This window comes from Danio rerio, chromosome 8 (assembly GCF_049306965.1).
Source record: "Danio rerio strain Tuebingen ecotype United States chromosome 8, GRCz12tu, whole genome shotgun sequence".
Lineage (NCBI taxonomy): Eukaryota > Metazoa > Chordata > Actinopteri > Cypriniformes > Danionidae > Danio > Danio rerio.
Genome location: NC_133183.1, coordinates 35,113,431 through 35,134,100, shown reverse-complemented (window position 1 = coordinate 35,134,100; position 20,670 = coordinate 35,113,431). Strand labels below are relative to the sequence as shown.

Genomic DNA, 20,670 nt, shown 5'->3' with positions numbered 1-20,670 from the left:
AACTGTTTATTAACAACTTTTTATAAAGTTAAGGGTTTGATATTGATTAGAACTTGAAGTGGCGATGAGGTCTTAAAATATTCTGAGAAGGATTTTGAAAAGTATTAAAAAGGTATTGAAATTATCTTTAGGATTCCTGCATATACCCTGTAAAAGAACAGGCAAAACACAAAAACTTTCTCACTTTGACTGAAAACGTTGTCATGTAAATGCACCCAAAGGATTGTAAACAGATGGATTTTTAAAAAATATATTTCAATTTTCATTTAATAAACAATCAGATAATGCTTTACTGAAAAAATTAAGATCCTTTTGAGAAAACTGAGGAGTTTTAACATTAAAAATGACATTGTTATTGTTGTATATAACTCAAGTATCAAGGCTCTTTTTATTCTTGAAACAAATATTTAAGGATTATAAATGTGGAGAGTAAAATAAATAGTAAAAGACAAACACCTCTCACTGATCCCTTTTTACTTTTACCATTAAAAAGGAAAGCCTGTTATTGTGGGAGACTCTTCTCATCCTCTGCATAGTTCTTTTCAGTTACTTCCGTCTGGCAGACAGTATAAAGTGCCTTTGGAAAGGGCCAAGTATAAGGTGTTCATTCCAAATGCCATTGGTATTTTAAACAGGATCTTTAAATTAGTATTTTTATGCATTTTCAGTTTTGATTGTCTGATGCATATAATTTAAATAGTTTTTTTTTTGCCTAAAGATTATACCCTCACTTAAAATAGACAACAAACCATTATCATATGCAACATGTCATCCTATACAATATACCATTTATTTCCAGATCATTAAATTATAATAATAATCGTTGTTTGAAAAACATGTAGTTTCCAAGCATGCTGTAATTTACTTACTTATTTAAGGCAGTTAGTCATATTGTAATTGCTATTTATTTATTTATTTATTTATTTATTTATTTATGTATGTATGTATGTATGTATTTATTTATGCCATCATTTTGATAATGTATTGTGTTATCATTACCTGATTTCAATAATCATTGTTTGAACACACTTGCTCTAATTTACCCCAATGGACAACTGCTATTATTACCCTTTAAATGTAGTAGCAGTGCTTGCGTCATTGAGGGCTTGATGTCTTCTTTTACTTTTTTTTCCCCTCTCGCTCCGTCATTCCCTTGTTCTCTTGCCTGCCCTTCTCATTTCAACCTTAGCATGGCATTCCTTGAATTCCGCCCCTCCTCATTAGTGTGAACCAAGCTGCCACACACAAACACACAGGCTGGTGAAGGCTGGTGTAATCCTGACTTCACACCCCTATCAAATTAGCTTTGACTGCAGAGTTACATGTACATATACAGTGTGTACTGTGCAGAGCACACAGGCAAATGTGACTGAATACAGGCCTTACATGGTTAACAATAAACCTGTTGCATTAGTGTAACCATGTTCTGCTGTGTCAGTTACTTTTAAAGCATAGTTAAATAGCCAAAATTGTCACTAGCTATGTTTCCATCCAAAAATGCGAAAAAACTTTATGTGCAAAACTGGATTATTGCATAAAAGATGTAATAAATTGATAAATAAAGCACAATTAAAGCCTAGTTTCTATCCAACGAGTCAAAGTGAACAAAGTTGTTATTTCCTGATTAACTGGCGGCAAATATCTGCAGTAAAAATGGAATTTGCTGTGTCTGAAGCTGCGTCAATCTTTTTTTTCATTTAATAAATGACCTGTGTCTCTGAAGGTAATCCTGACACACAGTGAACATGTGGTGGCATTTGAAGGTGTGAGACGCGGAGCACAGATGCTCTTGACAGTTCTGGAGGTAATTGATAATATAATGACACTAATACTGAAATGGTTAAGGCATTTTAGAATGATCAAAACAACATTTCAGATGTTTTACTATGTGCCCAGCCAGCTGCTCGCACAAATTTATATCATCACATGATCTCTTATAACAAAATCACTGGACTTTTAAAATATTTCTTACGGAATAAAAAAGTTTATCCTACTCAGTTATGCGCATGTTTTTTTATGCGCATTTTCAAAATTTATACGCATCTTGCCATTTGCAGCAACTGTTTTTTATGCACATATCCAAAATGCACATAAAAATAGGTGGATGGAAACATAGTTAGTGTAGATTACATATAAATAAGCACACTGTAAAAAACAAAGTTCACTTAACTTTTAACTTTTAAATTTTAAGGCAACAAATTCAGGACATTTTTGAGAAAGATAAGAGTTTTAAGCAGTGTTGGACACTGTGAAATTCTAAATTGTTACAGGATACAATTTTTGAAGGAGGTGTCATATTCTCACAAAGGCTGCTTTTATAGATCAAAATTCAAAACACTTTTATTCTACTATTTAAAATAGCAGTTTTTTAAAATATTTTTATTGCATGAAGATTAGTGTTAAAAATTTTATTAAATGCATTAATTTAATATTTATTAAAATATTAAATATTACAATAAGTGTATTTTTGAGAAATGTAGTACTATACATTTTATTCTATTAGCATGAGTTAGAATAAGCAATTTGCATGCATGCAATAATTACATTAAAAGATAGATTTTATTGATTAATTAAAAATAGGTGAATAGTACATGTATTGATTTAAATAAGGTCATGCTAATACAAGAGGCTGTCAATGCATCCATATATTATATTTCAACAAATAGCCAAACATACTAAAGTTTGGGAATATCTGCACTGTAAAAAAGTTAAGGTAACTCAAACCATTTAAGGAAACCGATTGCAACAAACCAAAAAAGTAAAAAAAAACTAATCCTAATGCGTTCTGTGAACTTAATCCATTTGAGTAAATGAAGCAATTTGAGCACGGTAAAACCCAATAAATGAGAACTCAAACCATCTGAGTACTGTAAAACCCAATAGGTTAATGCAACTCAAACTGTTTGAGGAAACCGATTGCAACAAAACATTTGAGTTAAAAACTAAACTAAATGAGTACTGTGCTATGAGAACTTATTCCATTTAAGTTGACCTAATGGGGTATTTAATTAACTCATTACCTTCAACACTGAGTTCAAAACTCTTTTCAAATGAGTAGAATTAACTTTCAGTAAATTTAGAGTTACCTTCACTCATTTCATTGATAAAGTCTCTTTTACAGTGTGCAAATTACCAAGATCCGACTGCTTATATATAGCTGCTTGAAGCTAATTTCTCCATATTATTATTATTACCCCTAAACTTTCTTTAAAAATTGTTAGAAGGTTATATTATACTTCCTTAGTAATTATTAATTCGCAAATATAAGCAAAGTTAAGGTTTTCATCAGTGTGAGCCCCCTGGAGTACCTTCAGGAACCCCTTGTTGAAAACCCTGGGTCTAGACCAGTGTATAAACAATCATAGGTGCTTTGTATACAGTTGCAATTATGAGCTTTGTGTATTTTGTTGCCATGGCATGCCCATCCATACAGTGTAAAGAGAGTACTAGTGACTAGTCTTATTTTGAAAATGTCTTAACCCGTAAGCTCTTATTCAAACAGAACAAAGCCTGATTCAGAAGTCTGCCTCCGTTCCGATCCCTACAGATGGAAAACAGCTTCCTGGGGAATGAAACAAAGACTAACAGCCACAGTCAACTCTCCAGCATCCTGTGCTGTCCAAACATTTCTCTCTGGGATGAGGATCTGTAGCTTACTCTCCCTCCCACCATATCTGCCTTGCAGCCCTAAGTTTAAGTTTAACAACTTCATTAATCTCACAATGGCCACTTAAGTTAGGGCAGTAGCATCATATGACATAACAACATAAAAAACTATATAATAAGAAAAGAACATTAATCCAGCCCAGCATGATTCAAAATAAATTTCACAGACAATACATTAAAAAAAGAAGTAAAAAATGCTAAACATTACTATTATAAATCCTAATAGCATCAGGAACAAAAATAAAATTGTATTTATTAGATTAACATTCAATGCTTCTAAATCTTCTTCCAGATGGAATTACTTTAAAATACAACCTTAAAGAACGAGAGTCATCCTCTGTTATACTCTAGATTTTTGTTAGAGTTTTCTGTACATAGAACTCTTCTAGACTCAGCAAAGGCACACCACTCATTTTGGAGCCAGTTCTAACTAAACTCTGATGGCAAATCTTGTTTCCGAGAGTGATAAGTAGCAAAATAGAAGAGAAAAACTCAAGATGCTCTTGATGGTAGGGTATCCATCAAGAGCATCCTATCCCTGACCCCATCCAGGGTAATTTGCTTCAAAAAAGTAATTAAATAACAAGAATTACATGATTAAAATTTTAATTACTTTCAAATAACTTTCAAAAGGAACTGAATTACTCAATGAGTAATTGAATTACCTGACTCAATACTACTTAAAATCTGTATAAATCTCAAAGCATATAAAGCTCAAATCGCATGAATATGACAGGATATTTTAGTTTTATTCAATAAATACTTAAGAAATTTTAAACATTTCTATCAAAATACAGAATTTTGCAAAGAAATAATACCACCATATTTCATACATAGGATATATTGACAATAATGTCCTATCCAATTCATTGTTTCTTAAGCACATGTAATCGTCTTACAAATCTAACCTTCCCTGTGAAAAATGCTGAGTTTTACACAATTCCTTTATGTCGTGCACAAATTAAATTAAGTTTAGATAAATTAATTAAAACACAAATTAATTAAGTTGGCTTATTGTTTTTACGAATTTAAGTGGATTGAACATAAAACAATGACGTTAAGAATTGTGTTGATTCACTTCATTTAGTTTTCAATTAGTCTGCTTCTCTGATCTGTTGAATGTATGCACAGTATTTTAGGCAAGTACAGTTTAAGTAATTGTATGTAAATGACCTAAAAGTAAAAAACGAATCCCTTACCTTAACTTTTCAGTGGGAACATAACTTATAACATTAGCTAGTTACATTGTTACTAATTCCACACAATGCGGCTTGTATCCCTATTCAGTTCCCCTTCCCAGTTTCAAAACTATAAATTCAAGGTCATAAAACTGAATCACCCCTCACCTCCAAGCCCACATTTCCTTTCTTGTTTCTTTAAAGCACTTTTTTTGTATTTCCATTTCCCTTATTCACACCTCGGTGTATTCGTAAACCTGTCTAGACCTTTTCTAGACGTCATCAATAATACAGGCCACTTTATTGCTCTAAATTGTGTCCGGGATTCTCAATGATCACAAACTATTGTTTGTTTATTACCAGTTCAACCACTGAAAAAAAAAACCTCTGCCCCCTAATCTCTCACATCCATTGCCCTCAGCAACCCCGTAGGACTGGCAAAGATTAACCCTCCACTTAAACCATCAGAACGGGATGTCGCCTGAGGCAACAGACCTTATCCACACAGCCCATGACACCATCTACGTGGTAGGGTGAACCCTAAAAACCATTACCAAAGCACACAGAACAACCCCCGAAACTGAGCATGTTAGAAAAAGGCACGCAAGTTCTGCCAAGCACAAACAGGTGTTTAATAGTTGATTCCAAGATTAGCACAAGCATTGTGGCGTTGAGCCGGATGCAATTACACATGTTTTGAGAGTGAGCAGAGCCTCAGGGCTCACCTTAGCCTTACCAGATGATCCCAGGCTATTGCACAGAACCCTCTTGAAATCCGTCAATGTCTAGGAGAAAGCGTGTGAAGAGACTCTGTGGAAATCAGCATCACAGCTTGCAAAAGATTGCTCTGTGGGGTATCCCTCTGTCTTCTCCCACTTTCTGATTCTCTCTGTGTCTGTCGTAATCCCCCAGTGTCTCTCTTTGTTAGTATGTCCTCGGTGTCAGGTCTTCAGTCTTCAATTAAACACCACTGTCTTTGTGATGACTCTTTTCTCAAGAACTCTGACAAGTCCTCCTCTCAAGGGAATGAAATGAATGCATCAAATAAAGTGCAAATCCTTCAGAGTTTTTCATTAAATAACACAAGTCCTTAGGTTGTAACTTGGAAAAATATATATTCCAGGTTAAAATCTCTCAAGTGTTGTTGAAGAGTGAGAGAGGTGGGCTTTGAAGACCTCAGAAAATCAGAAGAAATCTCTGTTATGGGTTGTAGATGTTGGTTCTTCTGTGATTTTGGGGTTTGGGGAGCTGTGAAAGTCCACCAGCATGTTCTTCTCAGCCTCAGGAGGAGTTTGTGTGTTCCCTGTCAGTCTTACTGGACTAAGTCCATCACCTCTGTTGCAGTAACTTTTTTTCTGCACTCTCTCTCTTTCTCTCTCTCCCTCTCTCTCTCTCTCTCTCTCTCTCTCTCTCTCTCTCTCTCTCTCTCTCTCTCTCTCTCTCTCTCTCTCTCTCTCTCCTATACAACGGGCTTTGGGATTGGGGTTGGTCCACCCCCTCTCCACTTTTCTCCTCCCCTTGGCACAAAGGGATCTGAAGGCATGAGCTTCTAATCCCCCACCCATAATCACAACCCCTGCTATTCACTTCTCCTGTTCTGTGTCTATTTCCGGACAGCCGGCTACCAGTTGCAACTGTTGTCTGGAGTTTAGTGATCAGGTTATAGGGTCAGGATCTAGGCTGGAATGAGGAGATGAGGGGAAAAGAGAAAGGGAACATGATACTTACGTCTCAAATGAGATTATGGTTCTTCTTTCATTGGTTTTATGTGGGAGTTTATTAAAAGTAATAATAACAGTGATTGCCATGTGCTTCTCTGTTATTGCTTTGGATTGCAGTGGTGCTTCATTCTTACAAAAGCCTGTTTATTTTGTTGCACTATACCACATTTTCTTAATATTGTTGTTGAGTAGGTCTGGAATTGTTTTGTTTCATTGAAAACATCCTGTTCCAATTTTAGATTCCTGTTGGTTTAATTGAGTATATGAGCATTTCTGCTTAACTTACTCTTGTTTTACCTGGTAATTCTTTTATATATATATGTTAAGATGAAGAGAAAAACTACAAATATAATACCAGGTTTTCTCACACATAGACTTTATTTGGGCAGGCCACCCAGGTATATTAATGGCCACACAAGTACATTTGGTGATTATTATTTTTTATTATTATTATCATCCTTTTACACTTATTTTATATCTGGCCAATAACCAAACATCCGCGATCGATTAACCAGTGGAAAATCTTCTCTCGCCGTACATAATTCCTACTTCTGGTTCTGCGTGCATGAGACCTGTCAACACTCTCACATGCTATGCAGAGATGCGGCTCTTTGGCACTAAAAAAGGCGTCTGTATGGGTTTTCTAAATATCCTAAAATGTCCTGGACTCAGCTTTTGGTTTTGCTTTCAAAAGTCGTCGTTTATTGTATGCATTTGTGCATTATATTTTTATTTTAAGCCTGATTTACTTTTGCTTGGCTTAGCAGCTGCACATGCACAGCTGCGCGAGTGAGAGAAACATTGAATAATTAATTCTTCCTTAAAGTAAACTTTACTATGTACTCATAGAGGACAACATTACATCTAGACTAGCTGCAAAATATTTGTACACCATTAAAAATGAGTAATTAATGGTTAATTATCCTTATTTAAATAATATTTTTTTAATTCTTATATTTATACTTTATTGTCTATTTTTATTCATGTCATTTATTTCTCATTTGCTGTATATATATATTTTTTAATTTGATGATGTTGATATATTAAATATTTTTATATATATCTAAGATGCTTTGGCATTACTGTACAAAATGTCAGCAGCAGATTTGGTAACACTTTATTTTTACGGTTCATTTGAGTATTAGTAGACTGCTTAAAATGGTGATACTGCTCCTTCAACAGACATTTAACTGACTATAAGAAACTTTGCAAGTACATGTCAGCTTACAATAACCCTAACCCCAACCTAACAGTCTACTTATAATCTAATGAGAATTAGTTGACATGTTGATGCAATATAACAAACTATATTACCATGTTTTTATTATTATCCTGAATCATTATAGTACACGTTCTGCTGGGTAAATTACTTTCAAACTGTTTGTTAGGCATTATAAATCACATGATGAAAATTGTCGTCAGTAATGTGATCTATATGTATATTCGATAATTAATTCTGACTTGTTTTCTGATTGCTTTTGACCTAACTCATTTAAAACATTCACTTTAAATCTCAATGGGGATTTCACATAAATACCAGAGGTCAAAGGGCATTGACTGACAAAAATGGATGGGAATCTCTCCCTCACATGGACTTCTGGTTAAATTTTTGGTCTAATGCTTATTACTGAATTGATTTGGGGGTGCTTTTGTTGTAGGGGGATTCTTATGTGAGCGTTTTAAACTAAAATGGTATGAAACAGAGGATGTATTTTATTTTATTTGAATAGCATATAATTGTGGAATACATAAACCATAATCAGCTTTTCAAACATTTTTAAAGGGCTTAGTTTTGGCAATCTAATCACCTACTCTAGAATAAGATAATAATCAACACTGTACACCCATAAAAAGTGTTAATATTGGGTTTTAGATTTGTCAGGTTGATCTTTGCTGTGAAGTAGCCCAGTACTTGCATAATACATCATTTGCTGCAGTGTTCTTACACAGGCATCATTCTTTCTTGCTAATAACTATAGTGTCACAAATACATACTGTAGCTTTAAGATAATTTCCCACATGTTGGGTACTTTAATGAAAACTCTAATTTACTATGGCGGTCTTGCAAAGTCTCAATTTCCAGTTTGGTCGTATTTACAAGCTGTCTGATGTGGGATGTTTCTCTATGGAACATTCACACTCCGTAAGACTAACAAGGTGTTCTCAGAGCAGATGTTGAATAGAAACTGTGCTTCTTGTAAAGCTCACCTGGTTTTTACTTCCTCAGTGGGAATGGCTGAGACCTTTGCTGAGTTGTCTACATTGATGGACTGTGTATCCCATTATCATTTGTCTGATCAATCAAGATCCCTTGACTTTAGACTGTGGACAGAGTTTCATCCTCTTATCTGCAGAGTTTCAGTAGAGTAAATGTATAAAAGTGCTAAAACCGGAGAAAAATCTATGGTTTTTGCAAATCAGCTGGAAGATGTTGTTGAACAATTTACCACACTATTTCATTCCATTTTATTTGGTTAGCAGGCAGTTAAGTAAATGACTGTAATGTAGATTTAAGCAGGTACTGAGCGCATAATTGAGATATGTGCTATGCAGTGTAGCCAAGACATTGGAAAATAATATATGTGGGAATAATCCACTGAATTTTGAGTGCCTAAAATGCATTCAAACCGGTCAGTACTTCATTTTAACCACAGAAAAAAGAAAGACATTGGAAAGTTCTGACTGTTTTCTCTAAAATGGCTTTATTGATAGTTGGTAAAGAATGATGCTTTATTTGGCAGAAATGTTTATCTTGAAACGTTCATGAAATCCAACTCTGAATTTTATCCATCCATCTATCCATTGTTCTCCATCCATTTTTCTGTCCAACCATCCTTCCACCTGTAACACCCTTTATCCATCCTTCCATCCTTCCTTTGATCCATCCATCTAACAATCCATCATCCAGCCATTTAAATATAGATTTTTTGTCTATCCATCCATCCATCCATCCATCCATCCATCCATCCATCCCTCCATCCATCCATCCATCCATCCATCCATCCATCCATCTATCCATCCATCCATCTGTCAAGCATTTTATCTTTCTATCCATCAATCCCTATGTTCTTTTAACTATCAATCATTTTTCAAATGCATCTAGTGCATGCTTCCACCCATCTTTTAGCCATTATACAGTCCATTTACCCATCCATCCATCCATCCATCCAAATATCTTTCCATCCATCATCCATTTTACCCATTCATCCATCTATCCTTTCAATCATCCATCATTCTTCCCACCCATGCACCGATCCATTTTTCTGCTATTCTACTGGTCCACTTATTCATCCATCCATCTATTGTTGTATTTCAGTCTTATTGTCTATCCACTTATCTGTCATCATCATCCATCCACCCATCCATTATTTAATTTTCTTATCCATCCATTAATCCTTCTACTAGTCATTCCACCCATCCGTCCCTCTGTTCTTTCAACCATCAAACATTTTACCCATGCATCCATGCTTGCACACATCTTTCTGTCATTCTATTAATCTGCCATCCATCTATCCATCAAACATAATATCCATCTATCCATACATCCGTACATCCATCCATCCAAATATATTTTCTTTCTGTCCATACATCCATTCATCTATCCATCCATCCGTCCATCAATCTGTCCTTCTATCCATCCATCAATCCATTCATCCAAATATCTTTCTATCTGTCTGTCTGTTTATCCATCAGTCTGTTTGTACATTCATCATCCATCCATCCATTCATCCATCCATCCAAATATAAGTCTCTCCATCTGTCTGTCAGTCCATCCATCCATTGGTCTCTCCATCCACCCATCCATCCTTACATCAATCTATACATCCAAATATATTTCTTTCCATCCATTCATCCATATATATTTATTTTTCCATCCATTCTTTCGTACATCTATCCGTCTATCTAAATACCTTTCGTTTTGTCTTTCCGTCCATACAAATACCTTTCATTTTATCTTTACATATATTTGACTATCTTTCTTTTTGTCTTTTCATCCAAATACCTTTCTTTTTGTGATTCCGTCCATCTAAATACCATACATTTTGTCTTTTTGTCCATTAAAATAGCTTTCTTTTTGTCTTTCCATCCATCTGTATATCTATTGTTTTATCATTCTATTTCTAGTACACCAAACATGATATCTAAAATAATAAATGTCACAAGCAGCTGCTAAACATTTAAGTTAGATCTTCTAAAAAAATTGGGTCCTACATTTCAGTATGAGGTAATGAATGCAGTCTCCATGGTAACGTTTATTTAAATCAGAGACATGTGAAGTGGTGTCAGAGCAAAAGACTTTATAAGATAACCTCTTGAAAGTGATCTTTGATCGAACGTGTTATTAGAAGTGAACATCAGTTTTCCACATGCTGTTGGTGAGAAAAACGGCACCATGTGTTGGTGATTTTGCATAAGTTTTGTCTTCTTCACAGTGACATGCAGCACTGTGGTTTGCTCATTAAGCTCTCTTATGTCATAGGCCAAGTTAACTTTGCTCTGTGATTTCATCTTTAACTTGTGTGTAATTCTCTTTCTATTAGATATGGCTAAAGTACTATTAATCCAAAATTGGTGCAGCAATTCCAAAAAACATGTTCTTTATATGATTTATGAATCTTTTTACTTTATGAATAAAAACTTTCATGTCAACGAGAGATGAATCGAGGGAATATGGCACTTTGCTATATAAATACCCCACAGCTATTCTGTAAACTATGTTAATGAGAACACAAACACTTTCCAAAGCTGATAGCTTGTTAGTGATTCCCCTTCAGGTGAGGAAAGGAAATTACAAAGTGATCTCAAATGAATAGCTCTCAGAATGCATCTCACTTCAGGAAGAAAACATCAGACTAGCATCTGTTGCTATGCGCAGTGGTTCCTGTGGAGAAATAATTATGTGACAGACACAGGTGAAAGCAATATATGAGGTTGTAATCAGGCTCTAATTCCCATCCACCCACTGCGTATCATCCCATGATGTACATGCCATCATTTCCGTAGCAGATGTGTTTTTCATTGATACGCTGTTAAATGTGATATTTGTGAGCATTAGCTCATTGCCTTCCATGTTAAGTAATTGATTGTTATTTACACTCAGAGAAAATGTTTAGTGCTCAAAGGTGTAACGTTTCTGAGCTTAAGCTGCAACTATGTATCACGTTTGTAATTGAAGTCAGAAAAATTGGTCTTGAAAATATGTGCCCCTGATTGTTTAAGTTCATATGTTAAGGACAGTTTTTAGACTATATTAGAATGTATATGAAGAGCATCAATGACTATATTTTGATAAAGTGATGCTATTATGTTTTTTTTTTTTTTAATATAATAAACGTCATGCAGTGCGCATTGTAAAATAGCTCTAAGTGAAAAGAAATATCCAGCTGCACTTTAAATATGAAAGTGCATTATGTATAAAGTTACTGACTCTCAAAAAAAAAGAATTGACTTAGAGCCCCTATTATGAATTTTTAAAAATGACCTTCCATGCAGTGTGTAACACAGCTCTAAGTGAAGTAAAATATTCAGCTATGGCTTAAATCTGAAAGTACACAGTGTTTAAAACTATTGATTTATCTATGAAAGAGATGACTCACAGTGGTTAAAATAAATCGTTGGGGTAACGAATCTACAGCCGTGTCTGTAATGATGTCATTACAGTACTCAAGCCCCGCCCATTTGTTGGACTCACAGACCCAGGAAAACTGAACCCCCTGCCCACAAACACTGTAGTAAAAAAGGAAGCAAACACTGTAGCAAATCCCGGTTGAATCATGTCGCGAAGAAATGTGAGGGAAAGTTAGTGTTATTTTCCCTACCCAAAGATGAGGCTATGAAGAGTCAAGGGTTGATGTTTATTTTTGCAAAAAATACCTCAGCATTATAGCCCAAGCCTTGTGCTGTGTTCTCGTAATTGTTCTGATGATACTTTAGCAATCCACATGCTTACAACAGGGCATTCGTCGGCCATTTGTTAAAGAAAGTATCAGAAAAGAATATTGATGTATGGGACTTTGTCAGAACTTGACAGGAACTTTACAGTACACAGTTTATGGATTAGTTTCTTCCTCCATTTCACAAGTGTAAGTAACTTAACTGTGATTAAAATTGTTGCCTCCTTGTTTTCTCTAGCTTGCAAATTATGTGTTAATTGTGTTTTGTTACTTGTAACCGCTTCACAAGGCTTGTACTGTATCTGGTTAACTCTATATATTCTCATATCGCATCTAAAACCACATTGAAAAGTGCCGCTTTATTTATGGACTTAAATGCGTTTGTAAGCTCGCGATCCACTGCAGTTTGTCGTCGCTATGGTCACTGTCAGTTGTCCCCACCCATGTAAGGCAGTCAAGTTTTAAAATAGTTCAGCTTTTGCAGCTGTGTGTACTGAATCTGTGTCACTGTTTTTAGTTACGGTTACTAATAGAGCAATATGCATTGCTTTAATGCACTCTTGCATTGAGCTCACACATACACTCTGCACTCTGACTACTTCAAAATTGTTGATAAGTCGTGGGGGGCATTTCTCTCTGTTTTACGCTGAATGCAGTCGACCAATCGCAATAAACAGGGCAATTGGACCAATCAGCGCAGGTTAGCCCCACGCCAAGGAGGGATTTGGGAACAAAAGAATTGCTGAACAAATCATATAGGAGTCGCTGGGATAATTAGGTAAAAATAAATGCATATTATGAGACAATGAAAGTGTTTTTTGACCTTGCATCCATATCAGCATTCTGTTGTTGGAGACCCACAAAACCAAAATATGGCATTTTTAATGCAAAATATGGGCTCTTTAATAAGATTTGTTCAATGTCATAATGTCATATTTTTACAAACTCACATTTTTAGGATCTGTTAATTAGAAATGAATTCCCTTTAAAACTTTGGCCCTATTGTAGTTCCATTATGTATTTTTTTGGCTCCTAGAAATAATGACATTAAAAAAAAAAAAAAAAAAAAAAAAAAAAAAAAACATTATTTCTGTCACAATCACCAGTGATCTATTCCATACAGATCACTGGAGGACTACAATCCCATCACTATATGGACAACAACTCCCTTTAGGCACCACACTCACACCTGTTCCGGTTCTCTGTTGATTACACACACACCCAGCTGAGAGCTGCTCAAATACTGATTACATGGATATATACAGCACACACACAGATTTGCTGAGTTTTTGTTGGGATACACGCTGTAACATTACGAAGCGTTTTCTTGTTTAGCCTCTTTGTGTTGTGACCCTTGCCTTGTTTTGCCGCCTATTTCGACCTCCTGCCTGTTACCTGACAATGCTTCCGGATTTCCCTACATGTTCCCATTTGCACCTGTTTGACCATTGCCTGTATGACTAGACTGTTTGTGGATCCTCACTCTGTTGTCTCCAGACTACCTTGTGGTTAGAGTTTCTAAAAACCACATCAGAATGTAATTGAAAATACAAATGTGTGTGTTGCATTTTTGAAGAACTTCTGTAAATGAATGCAGTCCTAATATTGGCTGTGAGTTAAAATCAATAAATAATGCATTAAATGAACGTTTTAATGAAAAATATATTAAATTAGCTTTAATTCCTTGAAATCCATTAGACATGCTAAAACCTTCTATGTAAACCAAAATGTCAAGCTCCAATTCCACACAGCAGCATGAGACAAGCCAAATAGCTCAACACTGAAGTCATCGCTGTTGTTGAGATGACCATGACTGTCCCTATAAATCTCAAGTGTTTGACATAAATGTGCAACATGAAAGATCTTTCTCTTCTAGCAAGACATCTCATAAATGCAAATAAACATGAGTCCCATGTTGTGGTCTGACATCTTGCATCCTTTCAAATCACTACAAAACTATAGCCTATTTCAACATGGGCATGTCACTGGCCAATGAACATTTCCTGCTTTTTATCAAACAATTGTATAACTGTAACAAGAGGCAATTCAATCATAACTTGATGTTAAAACAGCTATCAGAAAATTATTTATCAATATGTAGACAATATCAATATGTATCAATAAAGTTTTTGGATTCTTGGATCCTATAGGAATTATGGAAAACATTATAAATATTATTGAAAAATGTAAAACAGGAAATACATTGGGACCATTGTTTTTGTTTGCATCCCTCAAATGGTCATTAGCACATTTCAGACACATATAGTTCCTTTTTTTCATCCCTTTACTTTCCATCTGTCTTTTGTTTATACACCCTTTGGTTCACTAACTGAATTTGGTAACAAGGCGCTTTTGTATATCAACCTGGGCTTTGAGCCACTTCATAGCATGAATATCTGACTTTTTTTAGGAAGCCCAGAGAGTGTTAACTTCAGATAATCGGAGTGTAGATCATCAGTTCAAAGGAAGCAGGGATGATAATAGTTTATCTTTAAGATTGTGTCCTCTGATCTGTTGTATCTGATGCAATGCACAAACAGAAGAGTATGATGTCATCCATCTTGATATGGCAGGTTTTGTGTTTCTTCAAACATCAGATGTTTGTGTGCGATGATCCATGTTATCCAGAATGATATGGAGGTTCCAAAGAACATTGTGCATGCTTCAGTGGAAGTAAAGAAATCTGACCTGATACACAGAGAGTTCAGACGGTCAGTGGTTTGCTTACGTTTTAATCAGTGACCTTAAAAACCCACTGATTTCAGAAGGTTATTGCAAAATCCAGCCAGCCAGACAGCTTATATAAGCAAAACTGATTTATTTTGAAGTAATATTTTGTAAACTCCTATTAATTCCAATGGGATTATTATTACTGATAACTCTCAGATTATAATGCATTATTATAAATTTCACATAATCATATAAGAGATCTTAAAAAATGTATATGCATTCTGTGTTTGTGTGTGTGCAAGAATCTATGTTGCTATTTACTTTGTACAATTTAGTTTACTTTTTATTTTCTTCTGTAAATTGTAGTTAAAAAAACAGTTAAAAAGTTTATGGAAAAACAAGTCAGATGTGAAATTTCAAACCTGAATTGACCTCAGATTAAAAAAAGGGGGGGAGGGGGGATCTTTGATCTGTTGTGATCTCGCATGAACACCCAAGCACTCAAGTTTTCCAGGCATGGAAAATCTGAGCATTTGAGGCTACTGACAGCTCCTCAGAGTAATAGCAATATTATGCTATTATTGTTCAAAACTTCTTTTGAGGAGTTGCTAAAGATTAGGCAGTGGTAATTAATTCTTTGTTTTACAAGACAGATCTCGTTTTGTGCATGTTTGTGAATATAGAAAGGGTCTTGTGGGGTGAAAGTGTAATTATAGCGGAGGTGGTCCTAACCAAGAAACTGATCTGTGACTTCATCCCAGCTGCAAAGATCAGGAATCATGGGGGCTGTGAACGTAGGAGGACCTTTCATGTATTTAGGCTGCAAAAAATGCATTCATTCTACTGAAGTCTTGTCAAGTGGCGGATGACAACAACTCTGTGCATTTCTTCAAGTGGTCATTTTTTGATAAAAGCAATGTTTTTTTAAAGGGATGGTTAATCTGCTGTTTTTAAAGGCTTGATTGTGTTCATGGGGGACAGAGGGGGGCAATGTTTATGCTTTACTTGGAAAAAAAAAAGAAAAACATATTATGACGTTTTATTCTACACTAGTCTGTTCTTCTAATATCAGTATGCTGGCTTTCTTGTTTTAAGAAGGCCACACCACAGAAATATGCAATGGTCTCTGATAGGCTAATGGCGTAGTGTGCATTGAAAAAAATGTCATATCCAAGAGTGGAGCTTTTGTAAATTAAACTTGTAAATTAAACTTTATTAAACTTGTCCCTAACAACCTTATTGTTCTAGCACTTAAAAAGCGAATTATGTAAAAGAAAAAAAAATCCCTTTGTATCTAACTTTGTGCGGTTAGACACTAAGGCCCAATCCCAATTCTATTTTTTGTATCCCTACCCCCCGCCTGTACACATCATCATGTCATCGCGAGCTCTTACTTCATTTAAAATTAACAATGGCGATTGTTGTAGTTATTCCAGTTGCGTTATTTTTTGCTATTTAATCACTGAAGGCATACAGTATATTATGTTCTCATTACAATATAATGTGTCAATAAGATTGTGTACTGTGCATTTACAATGTGGCCATATTCATCCATATAAACACACAAAAACAGCATTAACATTATAGCAGACACTGTAAAAAAGTCATTCCCAACCATTAGACTTTTCTGACAGGGTATTCGAGTGTCATCGAGTGACAGAATGTTGTGGACCTACTATACAGGAGTTATCATTATGGATTATAGATAGCGAAACTTAGCAGTTTTTATTTTGGTGTTTTTTTTTAAACCATGACGGTAAAGCATGAACATGGTTATGAATGTTTTAAAACATATCCTTGTTTGTTGTAAACATTTGGAATAATGACAACAAAAAATACTGATGTGTGCATTTCCTTATTTCTGTGTGCAGCCATGCTGCCGTTGTAGATTGTGTATTCTGGGAAATTTTCTTACCCCTTGGTTTCGAGTGTGGTCCTAACAAATCTCCATTTCGAGGGCTATCTAGCCCTTAAACTTAACCATATGCTTTTAAGCTAAAGAGAATAGGGGAAGGGGAAATACTTGGGGGTAGAATTGGGATTGGTATTGGTCTAAGTAAGAAATACCTGACATGGGTCCATTAAATAAATTAAAAAAATGTTCACATGAGGTGGTGTGGTGCTCATGGTGTGTATGCATTTCTTTTATTAATTCAACAGACTAGAGTCAATTATTCTGCTTATACAATGGTTACCAGACCTAAGGGCATTGTTTGTGTTGTAAAGCTAATCTAAAGCCTTTATTGATCATTTCCCATAATCTTTCCTCTTAGATGTACCAAAATAGCACGCTGTACCATACTATTTTTTAGGATACTTTTATTTCCACTACCAGTCAAAAGTTTGGAGTCCGTAGGATTTTTAAATGTTTTAAATAAGCTCCTCCTACTCAACAAGACTGCATTTATTTCATCAAAAATACAGAACAAATTGTAAAATTGTGAAATGTTATCGCACTATAAAATAACTGTTCAAAAGTAGTTTATAATTTATTCCAGTGATTTTATAAATTAATTTTCAGCTTCATTACTTCATTATTCAAAGTCACATGTTCCTTCAGAAATCACTCTAAAATTATTTGTTATTATCATTATTATTAATAATAATATTATTATTGTTGATGGTTATAGTAATAAAAGCAGTGACTGGAGTAATAAATACATTTGACCCTACATACAATAAGTAATACATTTATATTTCATAAATTAAAAAATATAAATTTGGAATTTTTATTTACGTTTAATAATTTCTGAGTGATTTTCATTTAAAAAAAAAAAAAAACATGGAATTAAAAAAAAAAACTGACTCCAAACTTTTGTCTGGTAGTGTAGGTACTCAGCATAATGGTACGGTACAAGGTGGGTGGAGCTAGACTCGCAGCTGAACACTATTGGTTTTACAAGCCAATGGAACCACACCACCGGAACTGTGTCATTTTTAAATATGCAGCTAAAACATGACATTGTAATAACACAATATCATGATGCAATGAACCATGCTCAAAATCCAAAAAGATGCAAAATATGAGCTGCCAAGATGGCCAATTAACTTTGAATGGCCATCCCACCCTACGCTTTGATTAAACTTAATTAAAATTAACTAATTAAAACTAACCTTTTTAAAAAAATTAATCGCGATTAACCGCATTTAAAATACTGAAACTTGTAATTTTGGCTATTCAAATGTAAAATTAATGTAAACGCAAGACAAAAACTATTTAAATTCAAAATATAATTGTTTATTAGAATTAAAATTTAAAATATAATTGTTTAATAGAATTTTTGTTTAACTTGTAAAACAGATTTCTTCATGTAAATAACATATCCACAATAAACCATCAAGATCCTGGCTTGACAGCCATATTTATTACAGAAATTAAAATACAGGCATGTTAATGAACTTTAAATTTCAAAACAATCAATGCCAATAAAGAAAACATTGATTTCCATGTTGGATTCTAAGTGGACTGCAAAAAAAAGCCAAAATACAGGATTTGCAGATATGGAAAATGAAAAATTATAATAATAAACTGTAGAATACAAACTGTTGCACTCATTGTAAAGTTTTATTGAGTGAGTTGAGAACATTAGTTATAGAGTAGAAACAATTTAGCTTAATCCTCCTTTACATTCATCCAGTTGCTAAGACTAGGAGTATCCCGCAAGTGCACGGAGACTCCCAAATGCTCACAAATGAATAATAATTTCTCGCAAACCGGTCGTTAAATACATTGCACACCCCTCTCCCCCGCATCCTTTCTAGTTCTTCAGGTAGCCTATGTCGCGTAGTAATGCCGTGTCTTTGACAGCTCGCGACTTCACCAGAGACTTTCTGAGTACATTCACATAAGACACCAATACTCCTATTTTAATATGATTAAGATTACACTCTTATTAAAAGTCTATCGTGTAGCCTAAGCAGTGATTTTATTACCTTAAAGGAAGACCGAGTCACGAAATGCGGAGGATTTTCTTTCTGTTCGCCATGCGGTATCAACTTACAACAGAAGTCGAAAGTTAAAAATGAAACAGCCGAAATTGCATCAAACTCTGGATAACCTAGTGATGCGACTAAATGTTTTATATTGAAACTTGCCTTCAAAAAGTGCTTCCTTGGTCTTATCCACATTTCTTGCATGTTAAACACACGTCCACCACAACATGAAGTAAAAAAAAAAAACTGCAACTGCGTTAATTGTGTTAATTTTTTAACGCATTAATTATTTAAAATTAATAAATAATTAATTTGCAACATTTAATAATAATAATAATAATAATAATAATAATAATAATAATAATAATAATAATAATAATAATAATAATAATAATAATAATAATTTTTGTTTATATAGCGCCTTTCCAGAGCTCACTTTTCAGGACACTTTACAAAGAATGCAACAAAAAGAGATGGTACAGGCAGATAAAAGATACACAATCATACAGGAATTCAAATATAACAAACTGCAATTACAAAAACAAGACCTAAGAGACAAATGAGTAGAGTGCAGGTGGATCAGATAAAATGGTCAGTCTGGCAGATCAAAAGTGTAGTAATCTGAAAACAAGTGAGTTTCAAGTAAGGATTTGAATTCAGAGATATTATTAGCAGAGCAGAGTGAGCGTGGTAGAGAGTTTGGGTGCATGAAAATGTTGAATAAATGAAAGAAGTGTGAAACATACAAAACCAGGTCAGGCTGTTAAGCAGGACCACCACACACAGATTCTGCTGGATAAACATTATTTTGAACAAGGCTGAAGTGTTCTGCTGTCTGCATTGATGATGGATGTGCTTGTGCTGACCTCAGGTGACCTCTTCACCCCAAAGCCTCAAATTACTCATCCTTTCCATTCTGAAATAACTGACATTGCCACTGTGAAAAGAGGTTTGTTGTCAGCAACAGCAAAGAATTGACCTTTTTATTAAAGAAATTGTGGGAAATATATTTATACTGGCACTTTAAGAAGAACCTGCGATATTCTAGAAATTATATTAACAATATCTCCAGCATGTCAATATAATAGTGGTGAAGTTTGTCATAGTTTGTGTGTGAAATATATTTGTATTTTATATAAAGTTTAATTTAGTTAAATTTAGTTAAAAGTTTCATTTTCCAGTTTCAAATTTGGCCATTAAAAGCATTTTTTTTTACAGAAAATGTCAGAATAACATTTGTTGAATATCAATTGTTTTCTCAAAAGTTAAATTTTGTTTCGTGTTGTCAAAAAAACACACACACACACACACACAAACACATACAGTTTTATGCTAAAGTTTGGACACCCCTCTGTGTGCTCGTGCTCTATGAGAGAAGATTGCAGTGATATGCCATTCAAATTCTATAAAAGGCTAGATAATATCATGTTTTTCAGACAGAAATCTATAGAGTTGCAGTAGCAGTGTGAAATTAAATTGAAACCGTAAAAATTGAATGTGCAAAAGTTTGGTCCTGTGTCTTTTGTGTGGATTTTAAAACCTGTCGTCACTTAATGCTAAATTGATTACAGCACAAAATTGATTTGAGTTAGTCAAGCCATGGTCACA

General features: G+C 34.5%; 2 protein-coding genes across 3 annotated transcripts in view; one reads left to right on the top strand and one right to left on the bottom strand.

Moving 5' to 3' along the window:
- The window catches only part of angptl2b (angiopoietin-like 2b), a 31,296-nt gene extending 25,130 nt beyond the window's left edge, over window positions 1–6,166 (bottom strand). Inside the window, exon 1 of one of the 2 annotated variants that reach the window (XM_005167166.5) lies at window positions 5,570–6,166. The gene's annotated coding sequence lies outside the window, so the exon portion shown is untranslated. The remainder of the gene's footprint in view (window positions 1–5,569) is intronic. The other variant, XM_005167165.5, reaches the window with a different exon arrangement.
- The window catches only part of ralgps1 (Ral GEF with PH domain and SH3 binding motif 1), a 200,135-nt gene that overhangs the window by 88,002 nt on the left and 91,463 nt on the right, over window positions 1–20,670 (top strand).